Source organism: Urocampus carinirostris, chromosome 14 (genome assembly GCF_059441175.1).
Source record: "Urocampus carinirostris isolate Australia breed hairy pipefish chromosome 14, RoL_Ucar_1.0, whole genome shotgun sequence".
Classification (NCBI taxonomy): Eukaryota; Metazoa; Chordata; class Actinopteri; order Syngnathiformes; family Syngnathidae; genus Urocampus; species Urocampus carinirostris.
In genome coordinates, this window is record NC_142362.1 from 23,510,439 (window position 1) to 23,533,754 (window position 23,316).

The window sequence follows — 23,316 nt, forward strand, 5'->3', positions numbered from 1 at the left end:
CAGGTATTGCAATTAAATAGGGACAGAACCCATCGCGAACCTTGAAAAAAAGGACCCGATTCACTTTAATTCACATACTTTGCCGCCTTTATGCGGCCGTAATGGAAAACTGCATTTACCTTACAGTTCTGTCCTACAGAAATCAAACATTTTTGAAAAAGCGCCAGGGAGTCACTAAAAACCGCCCAAGACCCGCATGTGGCTCCTGAGCAGGTTGAGTGGGTGGAGAGGTTGAACTTTGTTGGCGATAGAAAGCATCTTCCTCTTCTTAGCCAAACATAATGCAGAACACAATGCCCAATGAAAATCCACAAAGCAGTGAATCAGGGATAACGGAATTGGGCAGTAGCGAGGTGTCTCTGTACTTGCAACCAATTGGGCTTTGGATCGCTTCTAAATACAGAACGATTACACTTCAAGAAAATCCTGCTAACCATATGCTTATCATACATATGACAGAGATAAATGACTGTGTTTAATGTTAACGTGGCAAGCATAGCTAATGGTAGTGGTCTATGCTCGAGGCTACCAATACAGGTCTTGACGTCACCTTGATTTATGATACATCGACAAAATAATTGGGCTTATTGAAAAAAGAAACAAAAAATAATAAAAATGAGATTAATCTAAAAATGTAAACCACTTGGTTGCTAGTTGAATAAAATGTATATCTTTCGATCACTGTATTAGTAGTGGATAACAATTCTAAAATTCAAAAACCTTGCTACAAAAGTATATTTCCTGTTTATATTCCTACTTTAGTGCTAACCGTAAATATGTTTTCAATAAAAATTGTTGTACTTTCTTGTGTTTTATATTGCTTACCAATATATCAATAATCCTTTCATCATCGTACCGTGGAATAACTGTTACTATGAGACTTGAACAGTGTATGGCGGCCATGTCCAAAGTCTGGTCTGTGGTCAGGTACAGCCCGTTATCAGATTTTAAGTGACCCGTGGCCTTTGTTATTCAATAAATAGTATGTGGCCCTCCAGTGATGTTGACTCCAGTATAAAATCAATTTGTATAAAAAAAATAAAAAATGGAAAGTTGACTGTGAGGACCGTCGCTTCCAGGACAAGTGGAAATAGGAGCATTTTTTCACCAATACCTTAAACAACTGCCTAATTAACTTAGAGATTGTGTCTGTTTTCCAAAAAATATATTATCAACAGGCACTGCCAGACCTAACATCCTGACTATTAAGCTGTTTTAACGGTACAGCAGCGCTCTTGCAAAACAGTCAAATGAAAATACTACAAAGGCGAGTTAAGAGGTCGTGACGCTGATGGGCAAGCACTGCAAACCTTTCACGGAGGTGAATTTATCAAAAACTGTTCAAAGTATGCCAGGCTGAGTAGTCGTCCCTCACACATTTTCAGTTTACCAAATCCCGCCCGCTTTATGAAAAGTCTGGACACCCCTGGTTTATAGTTATTAAATATACTGTACTACCTATTGAACAGATAATTAGTATTATTATTTTTAATTAAAATCCTTACCAATAGATGACGATAATACCCATCAGTTGTAAGGTGACACCTGCCATTTAAAATCATGGACAGATGAAAGACAGATAGTTTGTTAACACATGTAGAGTATGGCCAAACACAGATGCAGCGGATAATATATAAGATATAGAGTTTATTATCCTGAAAATAAAGCCAAGAACAAAACACTTTGGATTTCATTTGAAAGACAGCTAAGTAAGCATCAATAGAAATAGTATTACTGAAGTCATTTTGGTTTAGCGGGTCTTTATGTGAATATATTTGACTATTTCTGGTTCAAACTAGCTCAGGAGGTAAAAGCGCTCGTCTTGGCATAAAGAGATCACAGGTTCGATTCCTGGCTCCTCCGAGTTATTTGTCAATTTGTCCCTTGGGCAAGACTGTGATTCCCTAATGCCCTTGTTAAGCAGGTAGTTTACCTTGCATGCCTGACGCTGCTATCGGTTAGTTAGTGCGTGTAAAAGAGAAAGTGTGAAGCACAGCGCTTTGGGAGGTCTTCGTTGACTTGAAAATTGCTATATAAATATATAACATTTACATTTACATTCACAATGCTCACATTCAATGCATTTGAGAATTGGATTCTTTTTCTTAATGTGGGTCACAGCTTGTAATTAGGGTGGGATGGTGGTTCTTGAATTTCTGGACCTTTATTGGGCTAGGCAACACTTTCTTTTCATTCAAAAATCTTGAAAAATAATATCTGTTGAAAGTGTTTAAAAATAATTATTGGCACTGGTTTCACGTTTTTTTTAACTTTTGACGATCATGTTGCCTAAATTGACAGTATCAAATTTTCTTGTCATTTGTGGTCACATTGGCTCAGCGATTAGTTTGTGTTGTTCATTTTGGTTAGTGACTTTGCCTTAAAGGGACATTGTGAATTATTTTACATAAATTAAGTTCTTGCTGCTAACGCCCCACTCAAAAAACAAAAAACGTGTGAAATGATGGGCAAAAAGAGAGCAAACGGTGCCTTTTGGTCATTTTGAATTTCTGTAGTTTGTAATCTTGTAGTATTAATTTCCTCTTTCACTACACAATACAAGATCCAGTAGTCAAACATTACACAGTGTCCCTATAATTTAGGATTAAAGTATATTTTTAACCTGTTTTTCAAGTTTTACTGCATTTTTGCTTTATTTAAAAAAACATATATAATACTTAAAATGAGCTTAAATTATCTGCATTTTTACTACGTTTTCAGTAAAATAATATTTCAAATGAGCAAACAAAATACTTTTTTTATTTTATGAAATTTTGTTATTTTTTCGCAGTAAAATTGGAGGCAATGTCATCAAATAGATGTGCAGATAATTAGTGTATAAAAAGAAACAAATAGCTATTTGCTGCCACCTACTGATATTCATGAATGTTACCTCCCCTGCTGTTGACTGTAAGAAGGCACCTGTTTTTTTTTTGCACAAAGAAAAATAATTAGGCAATTTCCTGCAGCACATAGACAATGACTCACAGCACAGTATTGTGCCCCAGGACACTGGTTGAAAAACACTGAACTAGACCAGCATTAAATCTAGGACACTCCGCGCAAGTATGGGCCACAATCTACTTGAGCTCAAATACTCACAAAGCCAGTGTGGCTTTTCACAGGGTGAGTGAATAGGGCCAGAGGGGGGAGCTATGCCTGGAGTTGATGAGCTCCAGCTAGAGGACAGAAGAATGACAGCAGAAACGAGATAGCCGCAAGCTTTTATCGCCTAGTGTCCGGCTCACCCTCGGAACCGGGGAAGGCGACAGGCTCAGAGGGGGCAGCTACATCAAGCGGCCGTGAATCCGCACTCGGCTGATGAAAAAGTCGGCGGAGATTCGCATCAAACTCTTAGAAGAACCCTGGGTGGATGTGGCTATTTAGGGGAATGTGTGGGAAGAAAACGGGGAGATGGAGAACTCATCAAACGGCAATGATTCTTGACTCAGTTTCCGTGTGTGCTTTGTGTGTGTGTGTGCGTGTGCATGCTATCAATTCACACGTGGAGCCAAGCTACCTGAAAAGCGAGGGGATCTGAGTAATGGAAAAGTTAAGCCCGAGAGGAAATACTATTATTCTATCATAGAAAGAGTACACTCGTGTGTGCTCAAACAACCCAATGTGAATGCAGAGTTTCCAAGCACCTGCGCATGCAAGGGAAGCACTTCCTTTTTATTTGTATTTTTATTGCCTAACTGTCCAACAAGTGAACCTTTAGTGCAAACATAAAGTCCGAGAATACATATTAACATTGCATGAGCTCCATTAAAAGAATGACTCCCCAGCGACAAGGATCCAAGGGGTTGAAGAAAGTCAGCCAGGTAAACCGGTTTAATTTCATAGAACTGCTGTGAAACTCAAACAAAAACGCAGGTCAAGTCCATATATTTGCCACGATTGTTTTAAAATGAAATGTTCCATTTGATATACGTTTTTGTTAGGAAAACGGTGGCAAGCGAGAAATTGAGAGAACTGTCGGAAAGAACCAAAAGTGACGGATGACTTGTGGTTCTGTTCTACTGAGCAGAATGTCAACGGAGGCCTTACGAGCTCGGTCACGCCCGTGGACACGCGCTATGGAGGTGATGCACTTATGTATTCTCATTTGCCTTCAGACTTTCTCGCTCCCGGAAATCAATCCAGTTTATGCTTTCATAGTTTGCCCAATTCGCAGCTGACTTTGGCTTTATATCATTCATAGCCTAAGAAACCACTCTTGCGTTGAAGGTCACATTTATCAACAGTGGCTTAATCTATGTTTTCAAAATCCATGGACATGTTTAACACCTCGGAGACTTCAAAGGATACAAACAATAATCTTCCTGTGTATTTGTAATGATTTGATGTAATTTTTATGACAAAAAAGGTAAAGCTTGATTATTTCACTGAACAATTTTTATTCTATACCACTGGTTCTCAAATTGTCGTACATGAAAACCCACAATTTCATCCTCATGACAAGCTGCGACCCGAAAAGGAAAACATTTGCAAATATAGCAAAAAAAAAGACCAGTAAAGCCAAAATGACTTCAATTACCGTATACACTCGCCTAAAAGCCTAATCTATACCTGCCGCCTTGCCTCCCTTCAGCATCCACCCACTAACTGCACTGTACCAAGTCAGGTCACACCAAGTTTAATAAAATTAAAGTGTTTCCTATATTTTTATGTATTTATTTACAATATTAATTCGTCATACATACATACGTTCTACATTGTCAACAGTGGGGAGAACTGTCAAAAGTTGCACGACGGTTAAGAGATCTGTGATCCGTAATTTCCTATGAATATATGTTTAAGGTTTTTAGGTCGGGTATCAGGGTTTGGAACCTTCTATAATTATCTAATTGCCATGCGTTTCTATCACCTGCCAGAGAGCAATTGAATTCAATTTCCCACCTCAGGGGCCGGTCACACAGACATTTGCGGCTGAATCACGGCCAGAAATTTCTGCCTTTGAGGCGGACGCTATTGGACGCATTGAGTTCGCCATTCAGACAAGATACAGCGGTGCTTGACACGAGTTTGGAAATTCGCGCGCGGGTGGCAGCGCAAAAAAATTTTGCCCTGCTCAATTCTTCAGAGCGCGGGTACGCAGCCTTTCACGAGCGTATTGAGGCTGATCCACGGCCAGAAGTTTCTGGCCGTAAAGCAGATGCCGTTGGGCGCTGTTGGACGTTTAGAGATCGCCATATAGACGAGATAGAGCTGTGCTTTACTCGCGGTCGCAAATTTTCACGTGGTTGGCCGCGTTCAAAACTTTTGAGCAGCTCAAAAGTTTGAGCACGTGTTTAAACCGCGTGCCGCACACGTGGTCAACACGAGGAAATGACGCGGAAATGACGCGGAACGACGTGCTCTGGCCGCGGCCAGGGCGTGGTTACACATGGGTAGGACGGGAAATTTCAGCGGGTAATCGTGGGTGGAGCATGGTAATAGCATGTTCTGCGCCTGTATCGCGGTGTTATTACGTGAAATTAGCGTGTTAAGCGTGTGACACTCAAACGCCTTTCTCCGCGTATAAACAGCGCGAATGCCAAACACACGTCAGTTGTGCTCGTGACGTCAAAGGGTGAACATGGATCCCCGTCAGCATAGTTTCTCTTCATTTCGAATACATCTTTCGGTGCATTCGCAATGATCGCAGCAACGCTTAATTGCTAGGACCTTAATTTGGCCTTTTGGCTGAGAGTAAGAATTTCGGCTCCTAAGCTTTGTAGCGTATTATGATCTGATCGATAATGAATAATGAATAAAGAAGATAGACCAACAACCCTTAAACCTCACCCCCGCCCCCCAGTCAGCGTAGTGACATCGTCTCAATCCATTTTTATTTATTGACAGTCCTTATCAAGATAATAAAATAAAACTGATGCCATAGCTTGAAATCTTGATCTTCACGGGACTGTTTTTCTACAGTCCGTTTCCGAGATTAGCTTCCCCTCGCTATTACAACCACATTTACCTCGTTTAATCTCACTTTTAGGGAATGTGATGGCGAATATATAACCAAAACCACTTCGTCTTGCATTTGTTGGAAATGTAATACAACTTAAACCATTCCGTCTTTGTTTTTGTTGTGAACGTAATCGAACGGTAATGCACACCGTATATAAAATCCTCCCCCCCTCGCGTGAACGCGCATTCTGCTGCGCTTCCAACGAAAGCGATCGTATTCTATATAAAACGCTTATTAAAACTATAAATCGAGCTAATTATAACAATTGGGAGATCCTAGTCTAAATAACGCGTTTATTTAAACAATAAAGTACGATCGTATTCTACAAAATGCGTTTGTTAAAACGTGGATGAAAAAGTCACGCGGGGGGGTGGGGCGGTGTGGGTGTTGCGTAGGACTCGGATTTGGGCACAACACCGGCTCGGCAGTTTTTATACACGTGGTCTAAACACGGAAATGATGCGCAAATGACGCGATGAGAGGAAGCGGAACAGTCGCCGGCGTCTTTTTTCCGGCCATACCACAGATCAACAGCGGGTTGGCCAATTTTGCGCATTTTCCATCCCGGGCAACCACGGGCAAAAAAAAAAACGCAAAATTTTAGCCGTGATTCAGCCGCAAATGTCTGTGTGACCGGCCCCTCAGGATGGATTAATGTCGGTGTCCTGTAGTTTGGGGGAGTAAAAAGCAGTAAACATAAATAAGAAATATAGGATTTAACTGGATAGCAATATAAAGTAATAATAATATAAACAGGTACAGAATACAGCATGGCGGCGCAGTGGTTAGCGCGTGTGCGGCACAGTTCTAAGGTCTTGGGAAACTCCTGTGTGGGTTCAAATCCAGCTACCGGACTTCCTGTGCGGAGATTGTATGTTCTCCCCGTGCTTGCGTGGGTTCCTCCGGGCACTCTGGTTTCCTCCCACATTCCAAAAACATGCATGTTAGGTGAATTAGGCGGTCCAAATTGTGTCTAGGTGTGAAAGCGAGCAAATTGTCTGTCCCTGTGTGCCCTGCGATTGGCTGGCAACCAGTTCAGGGTGTCCCCTGCCCACTGCCCGATGATTGCTGGGATGGGCTCATGCACCCCTGCGACCCTACTGATGATAAGCGGTGCAGCTAATGAGAGATGGGAGATGAGGTACAGAATACTGTAAAACAACCCAGTGTTTCACTAGATTACTGCTGCCAGTCATTAAAAAAAAACAAACACAATTTAAAGTCATGAAATTTTATAGGTACAGTGTAAAATATTTGACCGCTATATGTGTATGGTATTGTGCAACCAGAAAAGCAAGTGCTGAAAAGCACAAGCGAGAATACAAAATAAGGAGACTTATAGTGACATTATTTTCGTTTTGCAAAGCTTTTCCCGACAAGAGGGAAATAAAAAATTTAAAGAAAAAAGGAGAAAAAAGAAAAGGAAAAATGGTTAAAAGGAAAGAAAATCTGTAAAAAAAAGGAAAAAAAAGGAAAGAAAGAGGAAGAAAGGAAAGGGCAAACAAGACAAGATAAAAAGGGAAGAAAAGGTGGAAAATGAATAAAATAAAGAAAAATAGGTGACAATGAAAAAGGAAAATAGAAACAAGGAAGAATAACAAAAATACTTAAAAAGCAAAGAACAATTTGTTTTACTACGTTCTACATTTTTTTTTACTTTTTTGGGTAAACAAAATATTTTTATATTCAAAATTATGTGCAAAAGCAAGTAAAGAAAAAAAAAACAGGTTTTAAGGGATTTTTGCTTCCCATTTAAATATAATTTGTGTTTATTCAAATAAAGTTTTTTTTCTTACCACCTAGGGGCTTTAAATAACGCACACTGTCCCTTTATAGTTTGAAACATATTAATACTGAGGCAGCATGCCGGCTGAGTTCTGAGGTCATAAGATCGAACCTTCCTGTGTGGAGTTTTCATGTTCTCCCCGTGCCTGTGTAGGTTGACTCCGGGCACTCCGGTTTCCTCCCACATTCTAAAAACATGCATGTCAGGTTAATTGGCCGATCTAAATTCTCTAGGTGATAATGAGCGAGTGAGTTGTCTGTTCCTGTGTGTTCAGGGTGTCCTCTGCCCACTGGCCAAAGAAGGCTGGGGTGGGCTCCAGCACCCCCGTGACCCTATTGAGGATAAACGGTGCAGATAATGGATAGATGGTAATTAATACTGAAATATGAAACAATTGTAGCTATGTTATATAAAAGTGTTTGAAAAAATATATATACTGTATGTGACTGCGATTCTCTTCATTGATTTCAACGATATTAATCCAGCGAAGAGTTGTTTAGAATGTATTTTGTTTATAGCTTTTTGGAAACCATTTGTATTTGAGCAATACACGGCTCTCTGGATCATATTAGTCCCCTGATCACTCATACTATAGCTACTTCCTTCCCACCCTCTCCACATACACACACATTCACATGGAAGCCACTTATTCTCAGTCTCGATGCAGTCAATTCATCCCAATGGCAGGTTCCCCTTTTTTGCTCCGACTGCAATTTATGAAGCAATGTTTCTACTCTTCATCGTCCTCGACTGCCTCTCACTCATTTTGTAGCTTCGAAGACACTTGGAATGGAGTAGACGATGAAACATAGGCTAGGTCACACTTCCAGGGCTGCTGAAGATTTACAGTATAGTGCCCTAATGACATGCACAGTGGCATTCCTAAGCGGAATACGATATATTCGGTCGACACCTAATTGCTTCATTCATAATGTTCTAATTGGATTTACGATGAAGAAAAATAATGACCGTATTTTCCGGATTATAAGGCATGAAAAATCCCAAATCAGACAGACATTTGAAAGTGCTGTGGGTAAGATTGAAAATGCACATAGTGTTTATAAGTGTGCATTACCACACAAGTGTTTAAGCTATGCTAACAAAGCGTTGAACCAAATCGCAATACATTGTATCCAATAGGATTCAAACCTGGGTCGTGACGGTGAGCAATTTGACAATTTACCACTAGACCACTTGTGGTACAGATGACATACAAAATGGCATTAGAACTGATCTTATTATCACACCATTTTTACTCACGTTTGGACTGTAATTGAAAAAGATGTTTTCTTACTTTTCCTATTTTTATGTTACACTGTCAAAAAAAAACACGCAGGGACGAGCATGAAATCACTGCCCACCCCTCCTCCTCCATCTGCCTTCTCCTGCTTCCTCCCGGAACAGCAGTGATAAAAGTAAGATACAGGCACATTGGGGCAGTGGGAACAAAATTAAAGACTTTTTTTTTAACTCAGTTGGGCATTGTTGACATGTTTAATGACAAAATATTCTACTTCTAACTTTTTAAGGACACCCTCAAATAATGCACCCCGTCTTTAAACAATCTCTCCACATCTTCAATAACATTGCAAAAGACAGAATCAGAAACGAGAAAGTCTTTCACCAAAATACTATACCGTAAATTCCGGACTATAGAGCGCACCTGATTATAAGCCGCACCCACCACATTTCGGGAGGAAAACCGATTTTGTACATACACAAGCCGCACCTGTAAATTAGCCGCATGCGCCCACATTGAAAAAACGCAATACAGACACGAAATTGGGGTTTTTAAGGGTTATTGTTCTATCTTCATTATTCATTATCCATTATCCGTTATCGGTCAGTTCATAATACGCTACAAAGCCTAGGAGCCGGGACACTTACTCTCAGCCAAAAGGCCAAACTAAGGTCCTAGCCCTAAAGCCTTGCTGCGATCATTGCGAATGCACCGTTCCCGGAGGTACTGCAATACCGGGCTGATGCGTGGAGTGGATAGAGCAAGCTCTTATTCTATCTCCGGATTGCAAAAATCATAAGTCCCTCAAATCATTTGGAACTTTATTAATCAAGCTCAACCCAGATTAGACTGTAGAACCGTGAGTCTAACGAATACGGCTTGAAAGATTTATTCGAAATGAAGAGAAACAAGAAATTAACCCATACCCGATACAGTCCAAACACAGCCGGCAGAATGAACGGAAAACGATACCGGTACTTAAGATTTAATGCAGACCTGCAGAGTCTGGGTGCCCGTTGAAAGTTATCCAAGGAAAAAAAGTGTATATTTCCAAAGGTAAGGGTGGGAAAAATATATATCCACTATTGTCGGCCGCGTCCACAAACACGTCTCACCTTTACTCCACCTCCCGTCAGCCCGCGTTTGCCCCGCCCCTTCTTTCTCATTTGCTCGTACAAAACATATCAGAATAAGTTTCTAAAATAAATACATTACAAAAATATACAGTTGTAAATACATATTATACATGGTTACACATATTTACAAAGAAAGACGGTACACCGAGAGAGTTTTCAAAGCTTTAATAATAATATTATAACTTTCATCCCAAACCGTGCCTGTGAAGGGTAGCGAAACGCTACTTGCAACATGTTTGCACCACAGTGGACAGCTCTTTTGAAAAAATATACCTTACTTGTAGTAAACCGTCCTTATCTTCCTCCTAATAACTGACATCATCAAAGTCATCTTCCTCCAGTATGGGAAAGAGACTTTGTCATCTAGACATCATCCCACGCTCCCTTATCCCTTAACACACTAGCATCACGCTCGCAAAGTAAAATTCATGAGCGGTAGCTCTGTTTCCTCCTTTATCGGACTGCTCGATTGCGTTAAGCTTAAAAGTTGCGTCATGTGCCTTTCTTTTTGCAATTTGCATGATGAGGATATGTCCACGCTAATTTAATTAGTGCACAAGCTAAGAAGTTGCAGTCTAAATCTTACCTTTTGTACTCGAGCGCCGCTGGCGGCCATTAGAAAAATTACATAAATTGGCCGCATCACCGAATAAGCCGCAGGGTTGAAAGTTTGGGAAAAAAAGTAGCGGCTTATAGTCCGGAATTTACGGTTCACGCTTTTTTACAAATGTATAAATCCTAAATTGCAATGTTATTAATGCACAGGCGAAGAAGTGAAGAGACTGTATAACCGATCAGATCAACCACAGATCAATAAAATGCACTATGCAAATGTGTTTCTGGAACTGTAAGAATGGGGTGATATTAAGATAAGTACTAATGCTTTTTTGTATGTCATCTGTATCACTAGTGGTTTAGTAGAAAGTGTCACCGCCCTCACTGTGGCAACCTAGGTTTGATTCCTGTTGCAAACAAAGTTTTGCAACATTAAACAGCGACACTTATTGACTAATCAATAATTGCACTATTATACGGTGATATGTCGGTGATCAATTTCATGCGCTTGTGTGAAAAATGTATGATAAAATGCTATGTTTTGGGGGTGTGCCTTATTATCTGGTGCAACTTTTTGTATGCTTAATCTAATACCTTAACAGGACTTTCAATGCAACTTCACTATATTCGTGTGATGACGGTTCAAGGATCCCTTACTTTCCTGTGTTGTCATGTCACTACTTCCTGTGGCATGTCTTGAGCAAGTAGAGCCTGGCGGCACCCATCCCTCATCAGATCATTTTGTTGGTCAGGACTTTGCTCTCCCCCAAATGGGATTAAATGTTACAAATTATTATTTTTGTGGTCTAAACTTGTTCTATTGGTAGTATATTGTACTGGGGAAAATCCTCATATAATTCGTAATACATGGACTGTTTAACTACCAAGCATTTTCTGAAAAGATAAAATCCCAAAATATTTCTGACATTTTCGATATTTTTCAATGGCGACTACGATATGTTTTCTTAAAACCACATAGACATGTTGGGTACCATTTGATAGATTAGGTTTTGCTCTTTCATTAGAAAAAAGGATGGCCCCACCTAATTCTTTTTTTGGAGTCATCATTTGAAAACGTCTTGACATACATCAACAACCTCTTACAAAATAAGGAGAAAACGAGCTTTTTGTACAATGATGCATGTTCTGAAAAAACAAAACAAAAAAAAAAGACTGTCACAACAAAAGTTGTTGGTTTGTTGCTTCTCGGTCTCCTTGTAAGTTACAGATGAATATTACCGCCAATATGTTTTTATTTTTTTTATTACTGCAGCCAGGTATTGTGAACATTTTTTTTTAAAACTCTGCACTACATTGGATCGCAAAGGTGCTATCTGTATGCAAATGTTATGTTAGTACTTGGCGCAGACATTGCACATTTCAAGAAGTGTGACAGTTAATATCAATTTAGTGAAATAGTACAATCAAGATCGTGGAATTTACAGAAACACTGAGTAAAATGATAGACATTAATTTACCTTAGTGATTTCCAAAAACTTGCTGGGATAAATCTCTGCTACTATCAGATGATCATATCAGTAAATGGGTGAATCGGAAGGGATTCATTCAGCCAACAAAAATGGCTCGCTGAATTTGTGACTCGATTCCTCATCAGATGAAGCCGAATAATCTGAAATCTTCTGCAAACTTTCACCACGTGTATCGAGAAGTGGTAGTGGCGGGACTGTATGAAGGATGCCTGTGTCTGTCTTTCAATCACAGTGTCATAAGCCCTGTGACAAAGGCTTTGCTCTGTGTTTTTAAAATAATGGAGCCTTTCTCAGGAGGCGGGTGTGACCCCGGGGATTTATTATGTCCAAGAATAGCATGCAACTGCACCTCCACTGCATTGGAGGCAGTAGCACCCCTTTTTGGGAGAGTGAGTGCTCGTGGTGCAGAGGTTTTGTTTACAGTGAGCATAGCAGAGTGGTAAGTGTTGACACGGAGTTCAGCAGACCCTCAAGTTACACCATGCAAACAATATACAGCAGGGAGGAGAAGACAAGCGGACAGAAATGGGGATAAAGCTCTTCGTAGAAGCCAAGATGAGGACATGTGACAAAGGGTGACTACGGACAAGGGAAAGATCGCTGTGCATACTTTGTCTAAAAACGTTGGCAGCGGAGAGCATGGTGCCAAAAATAAAAAACAATCACTTAAATCCATTACACTCCAGTCACGCTGATAAGCTGCCTTTTATTTATTTTATTTTTTTGGGGGCCTTTTTTCGACATGCCGAACAATCGCGCGGATTTGGCACAGGCGCTGAGAGATGCTGTCTCCTGCCTCAAGTTGCGTTTCGAAAAGCCGTGTACATATTACAAAACCTGCTCAATGTAGCCATTAGTGCAGACATCGTTTAGTACAGACAGAGGTTTTCCTCTTCCTAGAGGGCCTGACAGAAAATAATTGAGAAGCACTGGTTTCGCTCAAGCATGAGCCACTTGAAAGAAGAACACTTCTTTTTTTTCCCATGTTTACTTTTCCTCGTGTTCTCACCTACCGGAGACGGTGCCTTCAATCACTACACTTCTTCTTGGCTGGAATATAACATCCTTCATATGGAAAGGGACCACCATTGCCATCAAATGGCCACAGATAGTCACTACATTGCTTCATGGGACTAATTTTAAGAGGAAAGTTGCCTGAGACTCGTATCCACCCATTTATACAAAAACAAAACAAAAACATACAGTCTACAAGTCTACGAGATTTCTCAACATCCGATGATAACGTGACAAGATTTCTCAAAGGGATAATCAACCAAGCTACTAATAATTAAGATTCCAAAATGGAAAAATGAAAAAGTGCAAATGCAAATTAATGCATACCACATTGCAGAAGTAATGTCACAGCATGGGCATGTTATAGCAGATGAATCATCAGTCACGTTATGATAAAAAGATTTCGGGTGAACTGTCATCAAATGTTTTATTTGACAATAATAAAGATTTGGTGATGGTTGAAAAATTTGACAGGTTGGACAGTTGCAAGAGGCATGTAGTTTGACCCCAGCCACGTTTTTCTTTTATGTCAAGGGAATAATTAAAAATGAATTGGGTGCTTCCCATTTACTTCAGCCGTCTTGACATCATAAAAAATGAATAGGACTTTGCCTCAGATTCATTGGATCCCGAAATGGTTGACCTCAGCTACCTGTCAATCGTATGTCGGATGAAATTAAAAATAGATTGAGGTTCTTTCTTTAAAAACTTGGTGGAAATGGATGGGCTGTCATCAGAACCCACCGTTACGGCAATGTATACAGTATGCGACTGCATCGGTCGTCATTTCTCCTTGATATAGTGAATCTGTGGAGGTTTTTCTCTATTGTGCACCCCAGCTGTGTATCCATGGTAACAGAATTTTCAGAAAAGGGTCATTAGTACCACAGAAAGTGGTTATTCAAGGACATAAAACTGGTAGTTAAGATGCCTGGCTAAGACGGTAGTTACCAGAGGAAGGAGATAAGTGGGGAGGAGAAATTGCAGAGAGGGTCTAAATAGCAACAGGAAATTGTGGGCACCGGCTTTGCGCTTGGTAAATTAGAGTCTGGGAGAAGATGAACCATGGTCTCTGTCTGCCACCCCTCCCCAGCCCCTCATCTAAACCATCATATGTGAGTGAATGGATCACACAGGGAAATTATGCTATCAGATGAAAATGGAACTTCAACAAAATCCAGTCATATCACTGCACAATTTCCTCTTTCTATGAGAACTCATTTAAATTCTGGGCAAAAATCATTGATGCACTGCCTGGTGTTTATTTGTGTCTTTAAAATATATAGATTTTTATTTTCAAACTGAACATCTCGACAAAATGTTTAGAACATGCTAAATTCAATGATTGTATTGTTTTACAGTAATTTTTCGATATTCCATAATTGAACATTTAAATTACAAGCATCATTAATTCATATTTAAGTTTTGTTTCCAAAAATAAAAATGCTAATGATTTTTTTAACACTTGTTTACACAATTTACTCAGGATGTCTATAGAAAAATAGAATTCTACTGGACTGCGGCGCTTCATCACTTTTGCTGCTGCTGGACCTTAATGCTGCCTTTGACACTGTGGACCGTAATATCTTACTAGACGGGTTGGAAAAATGGATTGGTCTCTCAGGAGCCGGTGGTTCAGATCCTACCTCTCAGATAGGACGTGCTGTGTCAAATATAGTGAAATTACATCTGAGTCCTTTAGTGTTACCTGTGGTGTTCTGCAGGGTTTTGTACTTGGCCCCCTTCTTTTCAGAATTTTCATGCTTCCATTACGTGACATTATTCGCAAGTATAATATCAGTTTCCATTGCTACGCAGATGACACTCAACTATATCTTCGATGGAGGAATCTGCCACATTAAACAAGATATTTGGAGGCCTGCCTCACTGAGATAAAAGAATGGATGCCACTCAACTTCTTGCACCTTAACTCTGAAAAGACCAACATGTTAGTTATTGGTCCATCCAAATGCCGTGACTTGTTCTCCAAAATTGCTCTGAACACTGACAAATGTAAACAAATTGTGTCATATTTGACTCCAATATTACTAGAACAGCTTTTTTCCATCTTCGCAACATTGCTAAAATTCGCCCTATTCTGTTTCAGTCTGATGCGAAGATTATATTTTATGCATTTGTTACCTCCCGTCTTGATTACTGTAATGTCCCTTCTCAAGGTTTCTTCATTTTTTTTTGCGTTTTTCCCTTGCCCTCATGTAGTTTTTATATCAGTGGATGGTGTAATAATGGTCTGTGTTTTCCAAAGATCTGTGGTCTTTGCAGCCCTTTGAGATTCCATGTGATTAACGGCTATACAAATAAACATGACTTGATGACAAGAATATTATAAAAGTGTAAAATATCAAATGTTGAACTGTATCATAATTAGTAATGTCCAACTATGTGGATAAATAAACACATTTGAAATAAATTATGGTGTGATATTAAGTTGTATTTAGTTATGAAATAAACCCAGTTTGTAAAGCCATGGAGTCTTGAAGATTGACAGGTATGTTAATGTGCTGTCAGTGACATAGTTAATGCCCTGACCATAAGAATATATTTGAATATCTTTAAAGCGTTATTTTGTGCAGCATCCAAGCTCGGCAAGCCATGGCAGACAACAAAGGTTGATTAAAAGCATCTGTCCTTTTTTAAATGACTCTCTCGAGTCTGAGAAAGGCAGTTTTGTATTACCAGAGCAAGCATTTTTCAGTAAAATAAAAATGCCAGTTGCTTGGATTTGACCTTGTGGATTTATCTATTTATAGAAAAAAAACTACACTCAAGCCCACTTTAATGGTGCTATTACTGTGCCTTATTTCACGTTTTGACCTCGTCTCGTGGAATATGGATGTGTAACGAGCAGACCCGAGAGGCTGGATGGGGGAAGACAACCATAGCGAGTCCATTAACACACTTGTAAACCAGTCAACGCTATTTACCCCATGCTGTGCCTCTCGAATTACCGACCGCGCTCAGGATGTGTACTGCAAATGGCAATTAAAGACGAACCATTGAGAAATGCCTGTACGAGCGCGCCCTCCCTAAGGCAGCAGTTTGGTGCATATCTACAATCTCCGTGGCAACCTGAGGTGCTGTGTGACGGTGGCATTAGGAGGATTGATTGTCATAAGAAAATCAACAGCGAAGTGAAATGAGGGCATTGGTAAAAACAATTGCACGCTTCAGCGCAGCAACTGTGGATTTAGTCGGCTCGCTTCCGCCTCTTCCCGCTGCCGAATGACGCAGCCCCAGGAAATACAACATTTGAGACACATTTCATTTGTCTGCCACCTCCTGTTTCCTAATCAAACCTTTTGCTGACAACAGCAAACCGAACAGCGGCCGCCTTTTGCTCTGAAGGTGTTTGTCATGTATTTAACCATGATCTTGAGAGTGTTTCTACTTCTCCTGGTGTTTCACAGCACAAATGGATGTTTGCAAAGGCTGACGGGTAGACCTGCAGTTCTAGTAGGGGGACAGTTGTCTTGAATTTCAGGTAAGATCTTCGGCCTGGCCCGGGCCCAGAATTTGGACTGGGTTCGAGTTTGTAATTTCAATCATTAAGTCGGGCCGGTCAGGCTACTCTCTCGACTTTTTTTTTGTTTTGTTTTTGCCTTCGTGGAGGATGTACACAGCATGCACTTTCTTTTATTCAGGTAATTATTAATTAAATCAAATCTTAAAACCCAGGAAGCATTTTTGTAATTTAATTGTGGGCCTCCAGCCTTTCAGCTAAGCTAAAATGAGTTTGACACCCCTGGATTAGAGTATGATTGTGTCAGGTAGAGCCAGAACAGTTCTAGTGTCCTTTGTTGGGTTCAACAAACAAACAAAAAAAATAGAACCTGGTGAGTACAACCTATATACAATTACCCTTATTTTATTATTTTGCACGGTGGTATGTTATCTTATTGTAAATTATCTTGCACCTTCAGGATGATACTTTTGCATTCAGTTGTGCATATTACATGTTACAATGACAATTTATTCAATACTATTTAATTCAAACAAGTCTCCTGTTTGGTATTTGCTTGTCATCCAATTAAAGATAGGAACACATTGGCATGTTTCTACTTCTAGCTCCGGGATTCTCTTGAGCATTTTTACCATTAAAGATGGAAGAGCATTGGTGTCATTTTTATTCCTTCCAATTTTTCCAAATCGCGCCAATAAAATCCAACATAATAAGAATATGAGGAATTTACAGTCCTCGTCTAATTTTCTGGATTTTTTGAGCCATGTTGTGACATACTGTAGCTATTCAAATTATTATAACAATGCTAGCTCTTTAAAAAAAATCGGTTGAAAAACAAGTTTAATTAACCATTCACTAGTGAAACAAACTAATCAGTTTGTTTGAATTAAATTGAAAACCTGGTTCCACGAGAACTGCAAAACCATGAACCAAATAAAATACAGTATTTTAATATTTTTTCAAAGAAAGAATAACTCTTCAAAGAACCGTTTTGCTTTTCTGGGTCATGTCTGGGGTGGTGTTTATCTAAAGAAATGTCACCCGTTCTAGGTCTCCAATTATAACAGTGAACATTTAGTAAATCAAAGGCTTTTTTTATAATGTAAGAGGGAGTATCAGACGAAAACCCTTTTAAGTAGGAACTTAAGTCCATCCAATCCGCACCACTGGCACAGTACATCCTTTGGAAGTCTTTCTTCGGCCCAATCGGACAAAGATCATATTTAAGATAGAAACTCAAATCATTTTTTTTTCACATGTCCAACTCTGCTTCTTTTTTTCATTGTACATTTTAAAATTGGCCGTCTCAAACTGGGTTGGCAGAATACCAATGATTCTCATTATGTCTTTACATAAAAAAACACACATAAAAAAGAGTGCAATTGGGTACAATTAGACTATTGGTTCAAGGGAGTGTTTTATGAGATATGAAATGTAAATATCTTGCTAATCAATCATCTGAAAGGGTTTTGGTACCAGTGTCATTTTAAAATGACAGACAACTGTGTCTCCTATTTAAAAAAAGCTCTCGATAAATCTGCATCCTTCTAATTTTTCTTCAATGGTGTTCATCCTCTGTCAGCTAAGTCTTTTATCTATTATATTGTTTTCCATTAACCAGGATGACGAAGTACAGGGCAGAGGGCTTCAGCTGAGCCAAGCCTTCAGAGCTTATGTAACGAAGATAGGAGAAACCGATGGAGAGCCAACTGTAGGAAGCCAACTGTAGGAAGCCCTCTGGGAACGATCCTCTTCTCTCATCTGTTTATCCTTACGCTTTTTCTGTTTCTCTGCCTCTTCATCTTTTTCTGTCCAGCAGCTCTCTCTGAAAACATGCCGTTCTAGCATCTCTCTCCACCCCGCTCCATGATCCTGCTCTTTTTTTTTATGTGCATGATACATTACTCAACACCAAAGCTCAATGTGGCTCAGCGTCAAGCTCTGTCGATCAAACACTGTCACTTGATTGTCAAGAGCATCACAAAGCCTGAGTTTGGGAATTCTGACTCTCCTCTTTTTAAAAATGTTCCCCCTTCTGCACCTTGCCTTGTTATTTTGGCGCTTATTTTCCTTCTTCGGTCGGTTACGTAAAGGCATGCAGAAGTGGAACACGCTTCAAAGTGAATGGCAAAGCTGTCTCTCCCCTGCTTACTTCCATCTTCATATGTGTCGTTGCAGTGCCAACACCACCCCACAGCCCCATTCTCATCATTTATTCTAACTTCTCCGATCCGCTCCCATTAATGTAATTTTACTGCACCATGTTTTTGGGGCTTGTGGTTGCTATCTGGGAAGGGAAGATATTCTCTTATGCTAGGAGGAGCTAGTTCTTTGTGGCATGGGGAATTTCAGGCAGGATACATGATTGCTTCCTCTTCCTCCTATTTCTCGTACTTAAAAAAAAAAAAAAAAAAGGTAAGGAACAGAGAGGTGCACTTTTCGTTTGATTATCTGTCAGTGTGCTCCAGCATCTAATGCAGATTAGGTGAAAGTTACCATTACCTAAATCACTTCTCTTTAAAGACATCACACGTGCATAAAACCCTTACCAGTGACTGGTTCAACAAGAGTGCCCTGAGCAAACTAGATAATAGCAGTGTTATTAATAACACACAAACAAACCCACACAATGCAGACACTGTATGTGTCTACATAGCGCTTGACTGACAAGAATGAATATAAATGTTGACAGATATCATCTAAGTAAGTAACCTCTGGCTAATAGGACAAGTCAGGTCTGGTGGACTCATTGGGGAAATGGCTCGTAGCCCGAACAGCAAACATATCAAGCTTATGTTACTGTCCACTGCTGCTCACTTAAGGAATGGCTTACAGTCTGGCAACAAGCTCAAGAGGCATCTGGGGCATGCTAATTGCTCTTTTCCACAATCTTAGTTCAACTTTTCTCTCCTATTCAATTCTGCATCGAGTAGTAGTTGTGGTTTTAAAACACTGAGCAGGGTTTTGCTATCACCATCCCATTAGTAAAAGCTGGATTAAACATGCGTTAACTGTAAACTAACTGCAGATTCCACTCGATATAAGTTACAGCTATACCTCATCCTGGATTTGAGCTCAATCGCAGTCTGATTACATTCGGGGGACTGAAAAGGATTTGGATTTTCTGGAAACTACATAAAGCTCAACTATTCAAACTATTCATTCAATAAAGGCGCAGCTGTGAACACCTTATAAAGATTTTGTACACAAACCCCCCAATAAATAGTGATTCTAAACGAGTCAATGAGGACTGAACTTGAGTAAGCAGCATAAAACCCATTTGTGAAGCACTACATGAAATAAACTGCGACAGAAGAAGCAAACAAAGGGTAACAGACCACAAACAAAAACTCAGTTGTGACCTAATGCACATACACAGTAACTACAGGTATGTCAACAATCAATTCCTAACAGGAAACTAGTTGGAGGATGATACCCCGAGGTACTCAGTGGAAATTCAACCTTCACAAGCTCCATCATTGTAATCATAGTAAACCACGTTCATAATTATTAGTCTAAATGCTTTGTCAACTGTTACAATAATTGTATCCCATTTTCCCAGAATAATGCAGTAAATCACAATTACAAAACCAAAAGTCAGGAATATTTGACCTACTGGTTTGGTCCATTGTAATATTAACTAAAATTGATACAAATAATTTTAAAATTGTTTTCCAAAGACGCAGGCGTTGGGCCAAACCATTTAGGGTGTCGAACAAAGTTTAAAGTTATGAGTTAATTGTTGCCCCCGAAAAAACCAAGTCTCTTTTGATGGGTAACCTCAGGACTATTGGATAGACTGGCTGCTTTTGGCAGAACAATGACTGTATATCAAAAAGAATATTACAAAGAGTGTAAAGCTAAAAATCTAACGCACAAAGTAATAGACCACATCCTACATTGTTTACGAATCCATAAACGTTGGATTGTAACCTGTAACTGTGAGGAATTGGATTTGACATTGCGCTAGCTGCATTTTAAAGTTATTTGAATCAAATTAGGTCGTACTTCTGCATCCATGGCTGCTCTCAACCGCTGTTACAAAGGAAACACAAATACTTTTTCTTGATATTGAGTACCCTAACGCATCATGAATATCTTTTTGGTCATTACTACATGGTGCATTACTCCACTACATATTTAGGGCAGATCGGGATTTGCAGTGTCCCCTAATTGATGAATACTCATTTAATCATTGGGCTTGTAACATACAACCTTCACTTCACTAACAACATTCCTTAAACGGTGGGCATGTCTGTATTTACCTAAAAAGTACTACAGAATACAGTTGTGGCGACGCTTTCTCAAACACAGAACACTAGGACGCTGAAAATATCCTTTTGGAGATATTCTCCCTACCATATACACTTGCATCTAAGTAATATTTACAACAATACAACTTCCATCCATGCATTTGGTTGTGTGTCACTAGTAGCGAATTGTAGGGAGCACGTGAAGACAACCGACCAACGGGAAATCAATGAGGCAAACATGAGCAAAGAATTTACAGTAAAAGTGTGCTGAACTTTGTTTTTTAAACACATGAAATTATTTTTTGCAATACACCATCCCTGGAGAATAAAATAAAATGTGTTGGATACTACAGATGGAGAACGAGATTTAAGGGTGGTGTGAAGCACAAAGACAAAATAGAAATGGAGTGTCTCGGTCAGGTGTTTGTTTGCAAGATCTCAAGATTGCACAAGATTAGGGATATGAAGGATTGACTGCTTCCACAAGCTGGTGTTCAGATTTTCTTTAAGTTCTTTCGTGGCTATTTGAAAGCAGTTTTAATGGGCCGGTTTCTTATACGGTAATTTGAAACTAGTTAGTTACTTTCAGAGCAACACTCTACTTTTCGTGTCAGTAATATTGAGGAGTAACTAAGATGTTTTTTGAATGAGGAGAGAGTAACTAACGGATAACAGTTTTCAGGAACACTCCCAACACAACTCTCAAGTATGTGAAACGATACACTAACAATTCTGTGACTGAACTGTTGATGGATTTTAATAATACAACAATCATTCCAGGCAAGATGTGTTTGGGGTAAAAAAGCCCTTTGCCTTTGTTCTGTCTTGTGGAAAGTTGTCACCAAACTTTCAATTTGCACATCCTTTTCCGAGCCTCATCTTTTTTTCAATGGTAAGACCAACGACGACATTAATTGGACGGTAGAGTGAGCAGCCAGTCAGACTGGTCTTTTGCAGTGACAGCGTCTGCCACCGATTCAGAGCGCTGAATCGGCTCAATGGCCCTGATAAGGTCTATTAGAAGCAAGCATGGTGGACGGGGCCTGTAAAACGACAACCACTAAAAGACAGTGTCTGACACTCTAGCGACAGCCGGCTGCCTTGGGGAACAAACAGGCTTTTGTGAATGAAGGGCATTTTCCTGCTCGGCAAATATCGAGTGATCGCAAAACTCGTGTCTAGTGTTTTCCATTGAATTTTGTGAAAGACCCATGGGTCAACAGTCCAGGCGGGCCTGGGCGCAGGCTCCGCAGAAGAACATTTTGTACATTTTTAATTCAAATGCATAGATGTGTGCAGGAAAGGAAAAAGCCGACTGTGTATGTAAATATAAATATATATATATATATATATATATATATATATATATATATATATATATATATATATATATATAGTGGGACCTCGGTTATCGCGGTTAATGGGGACCAAAACCACCCACGATAAGTGAAAATCCGCAAAGTAGCAGCGCACCTTAAAAGAAAAAAAGAAACAAAAAATCTTTTTTTTTTAATTATTTTATTCTATTATTATTATTTTTTAGACCTGCGAAGCTCTGAACCCGCGAACGTGGAACCACAAAGTAGCGACGCCACTTCAAAAATGCTTAAAAAAAACATATATATTATTATTATTATTTTTTTTTTTTCATTATTTTATCTTATTATTATTATTTTATAACCTGCGAAGCTCTGAATCCGCGAGTGTCGAAGCGCGAAGTAGCGAGGTGCCACACTTTATATATATATATATATATATATATATATATATATATATATATATATATATATATATATATTATATATATAGGGCAGACAACTCTCTCTATTCTATGCAGGCTTCTGATAGGCTGCTGAGTATCCAAATTGCCAAACGAACCGAAATTTCGAAATTTCCAAACCGAATTAAGATTTCGAAATCGGAAGAAAACAAACGTTTGATTTGAAAAGAAATCTTTCGGGTTTTTTTCTTGAAAAAATTGTCCGCCACCCGGGTGGAGACGTTTTGTAAGTTGTCCGCTCGACGTAAAAGATGCAGACGTTATTTCAGACACTTGCACTTGTGACTCGCAGAGGTGTTGTGTGTCTGTCTCACATTTTTTTGAAAAGTAGCATCAACCCTCAACTCCGTTCCCCCTCTCTCCTCTAACTTGTTCCTTTTCCCATCAGTTCCCTGCGCCGTCTCACTCTCGCTTCATTTGTTACGCTTCAGCATTGTCCTGCGTCGTCACCGAGACTGGGTGAAAAATGACGACCGCTCGCATGCTTAAACATTTCGCTTTGTTCTGCTGACACACTAGTTACCGCGCTTCACACCACGGGTCACCGAGCAGCTAAAGCACTGGGAGGGGGGTTTGCCAGCTACTTGAGTGATAACACCAAAGAGGGTGTACATCTGGA

At 39.6% G+C, this 23,316-nt stretch overlaps 1 protein-coding gene and 1 non-coding gene across 5 annotated transcripts in view; both read right to left on the reverse strand.

Annotated features, from left to right (window-relative positions):
* Positions 1 to 23,316, reverse strand: part of il1rapl1a (interleukin 1 receptor accessory protein-like 1a) — a 383,889-nt gene that overhangs the window by 66,723 nt on the left and 293,850 nt on the right. The gene's annotated exons all lie outside the window — the stretch shown is intronic.
* LOC148353010 (U2 spliceosomal RNA) lies at positions 9,690 to 9,878 on the reverse strand. Its single transcript, XR_015852790.1, has one exon. It is a non-coding gene; the product is annotated as a U2 spliceosomal RNA (small nuclear RNA).